The following is a 7,157-nucleotide window of genomic DNA, read 5'->3' on the forward strand; positions in this document are numbered from 1 at the left end:
TTTAACTCTCTCCGGGACTTCTGGAGTAGAAAATTTCAGAAGCACAGACAAGCTGTCAACTCTCTCATTGTTCACTGTTTTCTGCAATCTCTTTATATCACTGACTTCAACATTATGGATGTTATGCTTTAATCTCTCCAGATCTTCATTAACCGGAATTCCGTAAATAACTCCTCGGGAATCTTTCTTTTCACCCAACACTCTTTTACTCTCCACTCTTTTCTTTCCAATGCTTTCAACACTCATTGCTTTCCTTTTATGCTCTTCTGATTTACAGACAATTAGCAAGTTTCCATCTCTCAGAGTTTTAGCCATTTCAACTTCCCCCACTTTCTTTTTTAGCTCCTTAGAGACTGTTACTGGGCTCAGAATAATATTTTCATCTTCCTTTCTGAATTTTAATATTATCTTCACCTCTTCTTTCATGATTTTTTTACGTACACCCTTGCTTCCATCATCTGTGCTTTCGTCTTCAAGGTTTCTTTTGATTCCTGAATTCTCACAAGTTCTGCCCGCTTCACTACTTTTGGATTTTCCATTTCTCCGGAAACTACCAACTGGCATCCAACTATCCATATCCGAATCACTTTCTAGCTCTTCCTCATCCTCTACAACTTGAGCCGCCGTCTTGATCCCACAAACTGGCTTTTGACTCGGATCAGTGTCATTGTCATCGTCTCCTTCTTCCGACGAGGACCCCCAAATTATTTCGCCGTTTGAGTAGGCTACAGGACTTGGCATCTGTTTTCTTCGGCGACTAGCTAAAAAATCAAACTCCAGCTCTCAACATCAGGCGCACGACTGAAGACATTCTCACTGCAAACACTCCCAGATTATCAGCCTCTCTTAGGGTGGCCAGATGTCCGGCCTTAGGGCGGACAGTCCGGTTTTTCATTGCACTGTCCGGCGTCCGGCGCTGCACCCAGCCGGACGTGTATTTGTCCTCCTTTACCCCCAGATTCCACATAGTCCGTCAGCGCTCCGCCCCGCTCACGTACGGAGTACTTGTCTGTCATGTAAATCAATGAGAGCTGTTCCACATCCTCCGCTCGTCACCGCCCACGTACGTCTTCTCCATCCTTCACCGTCAAAATACGGAGCTGAGCTATTTTTTGCTCCCCTCCGGTCCGTCCAGATCAAGACCCGCTATTGCAATCGCACCAAACAGAAAAAAGAATGTAGAGAAGACCCGGTTTGTCAAATTAAATTATAGTAAAAACAGATCGGTATCTAGAAATTAGAGCATAGTTTGTATATATTCCCCAAAACTAAGAGCAATTAATTAAATAATTGGATGCAGAGGTGCTTCAACAGACCAGGAAGAAGTTGTGAGATTCTAGAGTGAATCTCACAACTTTAAAAGAAAATTCTTATTGCAGGAATGGATGAAGAGATGATGAGTTTGGAAGCAGAGAATAATCAGAGTTCATACAAACTATGTATGATCCTAGTTATCCCTGTTACAAAAATCCACAACAGAAAGAAAATATTTGGGCAGAAACTGAACATCTGCTGGATGATGATGGGGATTTTTTTAATATATCAGATTAAATTAAGCGTTCACATGTTTTATACAGGAATGAGGAGCTCTAATTTAATGCTCTTTTAATGCTATTAGAAATAATTTTAATGCCATCAACAAGTATCATGTACACAAGTTATTAGTTTACATGAAATAAGGAGCTGGAAGCACAGTTCCATGACTCAAGTATATATATTATATATATATATATATATATATATATATAGATATATAGATAGATAGATAGATAGATAGATAGATAGATAGATAGATAGATAGATAGATAGATAGATAGATAGATAGATAGATAGATAGATAGATAGATAGATAGATGGATAGATAGAGAACATGGTGAAATCATCTTTACTCTCGACAGGCTGCAGCCATGTCATGAATTCCTCTTTTCCAGCCACTTTTTGCAGTTTGCATCGTCCTATTCTCTAGCTCTTTCTCGAGCTTCTTTTCCAAACAACTGCTTTATGATCAATTGCAGCAATTCTGCGCAAATTAATTGTGTTAAAAAATGGTCACTTTTTAAACACCACAATGTATTAAATAAATACAAATGCTGGGAACCAATTCTTTTTTACATTTCTTTAATATTTTGTTCTATTCAGCCACACAAGCATCCTCTTTAAACTACTAAGAATTGTGCTATAAATGTGACTTTACCCGATTCTTATGTACACCTTAGTAATTTATTGATACGCCGCACAATGTCCTCCTTTTTGGTGCTATAGAAATGGCCACCCTAGCCTCTCTACAATGACTCCACACACAAGCTAAGCTAATGCTGCTAATGCTACCCGATCTTCTTCTTCTTCTTTGATATTTTTGGCGGTTGGCAAACAACAGATAGATGCATTTCCGCCATCTACTGGAATGGAGTGTGGACCAGAATGACTCTAAGGAATTAAATTCTATTATATAAATGTGTTATTTTTAGATATCGAAATACTATACTGTAAATATTACTATCTGAAAAACTTCTGAATAATTGAAATAAATCTAATTTAACTTTTACTTTACTCAAATTTTGAATGAATTGCTGTCTCTCCTCCTCATATTTGTTACAGTATAACATCACGTGCTCAACTGTTTCATCTACCCCACAATATTCACATTTCCCATTCCTATGTTTTCCTAAGATAAACAGAGTACCATTTAATCCGGTATGACCAAACCTCAATCTAGAAATTATTGTTTCTTCTCTTCTTGTTCTTTCTGTTCTTCTCATTTCTCCAATTTTCTTTTGAATTTTATAAAACCAACGTCCTTTTTTTCCTTTCTCCCATTCGTTTTGCCATTTATCCTTTATTTTGTGTTTAATTAACATTTTAACTTCAGATTTGCTAAAATTAACAAATAGATCCACTGACACATTTTTAGCAGCTTCTTTTGCTGCCTTATCTACTTGTTCATTTCCTTTAATTCCATAATGTGCCGGTATCCATACAAAATTTATAACTAAACCCATCATATTTATTCTATATAGTGTCTGTTGAATTTCTATTAAAATATCTGGCCTGCTTTCTGAGTGACTATACTGCAAACTAATTAAAGATGAACTAGAATCTGAACATATGACTGATCTTAATGGCTTAACTTCTTCCACCCATTGAACGGCTAATAATATTGCAATCATTTCTCCCGTATAAACTGAAAGTCCATCACTTATCCTTTTCCTAATTTTAACATTAAATTCTGGTACGATAAAGGCTACTCCTATTTGATTTGTTATATTTTTAGAGGCATCTGTATAAATTTTTACATACTTATAATATTGATTAATATAATCCTGTACTATATATGAGTTTAATATGAATTCCTTATCCTTTCTTCTTTCCAACAAAGTAAAATCTAACCTAGCATCTGTAATTATCCATGGTTGTATAACTGATAATGGAACTGTTTGGCTTATACTAATCAGATCTATTTTGAATTCTGTTATTATTTCCTGCACAGTCCAACCAAACCTTCTAATATCTTTTACTTCTTTTTCCCAACAGGGTTTTATTACTTGCAGAGTTGGGTGATCATTTCTATGACCTTTTAAATTAGCCCAATAGTTTAATGTTAATTGCTCTCTTCTAAATGCAAGTGGCATTTCTCCCATTTCTACTAACAATGCTGCTGTTGGGGTAGTTTTAATTGCTCCTGTACATAATCGCAATGCTTGATATTGAATCCGATCCAGTTTTTGTAGATTTGTCTCTGCTGCTGAATTATACACAATACTTCCATAGTCTATCAACGATCGAATTAATCCTGTATATATATTCTTTAGTGCTACTCTATCTGCTCCCCACTCTCTACCAATTAAGCATCTCATAATATTTATTACTTTCTTGCATTTGTCTAAAATTTTTTGAATGTGTATATTTCATGTTATTCTTTCGTCAAACCAAACCCCTAAAAATTTGAATTGCTTCACTCTTTCTATTTCTTGGTTATATAATTTTAATTTACCATCATTAATTTTCTTCCTTGAAAAGAAAATTGTTTTAGTCTTGTCCACTGAGAATTTAAATCCCCATTTTAATGACCATTCTTCAACTTTAACAATTGCTTGCTGCATCTTTTTAGTAATAAATTCCAAATTCCTCCCTCTCTTCCACATTGCCCCATCATCAGCAAAAAGAAAAAAAACATTCCATCATCTATATTTTGAAATACATCATCTATCATTATCGAAAATAATAAAGGACTTATTATACTTCCCTGTGGAGTACCATTTTCAGCAATATATTTCTCAGAATGATATTTACCTATTTGAACTTGTATTTGTCTTTCCGTTAGAAAATCTTTGATCCACCAATACATCCTACCAGTAATTCCCATCTTTATCATTTTTATTAATAAACCTTCTTTCCACAACATGTCATTTGCCTTTTCAATATCAAAAAACACTGCTACAATACTTTCTTTACTAATTTGAGCTTTTCTGATTTCAAATTCCAAACTCCAAACTGCATCCATAGTATTCCTACCCCTCCTAAAACCACTTTGATATTTTGATAAATATCCATTAGATTCTATATAATAAATCATTCTTTCATTAATCATTTTCTCCATTATTTTACAAACATTTGAGGTTAATGCAATTGGTCTAGAATTTTCAGGTTTTGTATCATCTTTCCCTGGTTTACGTATTGGTATTATTACAGCCTCTTTCCAACTTTTTGGTAATTTTCCGTTTTCCCAAACTTCATTATAAAATTCCAATAAAATTTCTTTAGATGTTTCACTAAGATGCTTTAACATTAAATAACAAATGTGATCTTTCCCTGGTGTTGTTAATTTAACTGTCTGAAGTGCTCGATTTAATTCTGATTTTGTGAAAGGAACATTCAACAAATCATTTACATTCTCTGTCTTCTCTAATATCTGTCTATTTTCTAATATTGTCATTTCTCTCCCCCTTTTTCCTTCCAGAGTAATATTATCTGAGCTATTTATTTTAACAAAAGTCTTTGCCATCATTTCCACCTTTTCTTCATCCTTAACTGCTACTACTTCACCATCACTCTGGACTGGATAACCATATTCTCTTTTAATACCATTCATTCTTCTTATCATTGACATTACTTTATTAATCTCTGTTTCTCTTCCCACCGAATTACAAAAATTCCTCCAACAATCCTTTTTTGCATTCTTTATAGTTCTTCTTACAAGAGCCTGACATCTTTTATATTCTATAAGATTCTGTACGCTGTGGTTCCTTTTTAACATTTTAAAAGCTTTATTACGATTTTTGATTACTCTATTGCATTCCTTTGTCCACCAAGGATCAATCTGCCTATGGATCCTACCTTCTCTTTTCTTTATGGATTCATTAGCAGCTTGTAGAATGGCATCACAAACATAGAAGTTCAAATGATCAATTTCCATGTTCAAATTAATTTTTCCCAGGTCCTGCTCACTTATAAATCTAAACTTTTCCCAATTGGCACTACTGAAACACCATTTCTTTGAACCCCCCACCTCATACTTTTCAAAACCCAAGTTTATTTCTGTCACTATAGGATAATGATCGCTTCCTATTGTTACTTCTTTAATTATTTGCCATGAACTTACACCTGCCAACGAATTTGAAATTATTGTTAAATCTATCGCCGATTTTATATCAACCCTTGTACCCCTTCCATCATTCAAACATACAAGATTTTTATTCTCCATCAATTCTTCAATAACTATTCCATTTAAATCATTTTTACTGCCCCATAACGAACTATGTGTGTTAAAATCACCACACCAAACAACCTTTCCATTTAAAAAATTATCAAATTCATTCAATGTTTCATACTGGATCCTTTTCCCAGGATTATAAAAATTTATTACTTTAATCCTTTCCTTCTTATACCAAACCTCTACAACTATATACTCTAACTGAGCTCCTTTTGCTAATAATCTAAACTGAATTCCTGTTTTTAGAAATATCATACAACCCCCTCCTTGAATCTCATTTCTGTCTCTACGTACACCAGTATATCCTTTAATAAAATCTAAATTAGGTTTAAGCCATGTTTCCTGTATACATATGATGTCTGGTTTTTTCCTAAGATTTTTAATGAATCCTTTAAATTCTTGTCCATTAGCTATTAAACTCCGTGCGTTCCACTGTAATATTATCAAAGTGTTCTTTCTCCTGATGTCCCTGACTTCCCATCTCCTCCCAGTTCTTTATTAATATGTTCCCATGAAATATCTTTGATTCCGAAGAACTTCTCCGCTCCTTTTACTATTATTTTAATTTTCTCGGTTTTGTACTTGACTTGATCTGCACAATTAATCACATATGCAATAAATAACATAATCTTTTGGACTGTAATCACAGGTTCAGTTCTCTCTGTAGATGTTATCTGAGGATTGGGTTTTTTACATCCGGGTTGTCTTCAGTTTTATTTTGAAAAATGGACCGGAATGACGTCACTTCCCCTAGAAGCAAAACAGTAAACGAACTAAACTAGGGCTCCATCATACTGGAAAAGGAACACTTCATTACTGCAATTTGGAGAAATCTCTGCAAATATATCATAATTATTCTATCAGTGTTGGTCTAAAGCCCATGTAGATGCTCGTTATAGTCTTAATTGGGAACTTTTCAAATTTGAATCTGGCAAATTCTTGTGAACATTTAGTAGTAATAGGGTCAAAACTATTAGAGCAGAAGAAGATTATATAATTTCAAGAATTGTTGAGCTGTCTTATTTAAATCCATCTACGGTAAGTGATTTAGAACAACAAGAATTAGCTGAATTACAAATTAAGTTAGACAATATGTACATAAGTAAAAGTAAAGGTGAACTTGTTAGATCAAGAAGAAAATGGCTGGAAGAAGGAGAACAAAACACCCATTACTTTTTAAATCTTGAAAGACATAATGCTATCAATAATTCTATCGGCAGACTAAAAATTAACGACTCAACAACTGATGATCCTGATCATATTGCTAAATACTGTTGTTCATTTTATGAGAATCTGTATCATTCTAACCTTTGTCAAGCCTCAATTGATTCCTTATTAAATATTTAATAGTGAAACCGATTTCTAACATCTAAGTGCCTAATTCTAGAAACATTTTCTAACCAACTTGCTCTGTTTTTATTAGAGGTATTTAATGAAAGCATCAAAA

This window comes from Cyprinodon tularosa, unplaced genomic scaffold (genome assembly GCF_016077235.1).
Source record: "Cyprinodon tularosa strain WSP-4 unplaced genomic scaffold, ASM1607723v1 ctg1243, whole genome shotgun sequence".
Classification (NCBI taxonomy): Eukaryota; Metazoa; Chordata; class Actinopteri; order Cyprinodontiformes; family Cyprinodontidae; genus Cyprinodon; species Cyprinodon tularosa.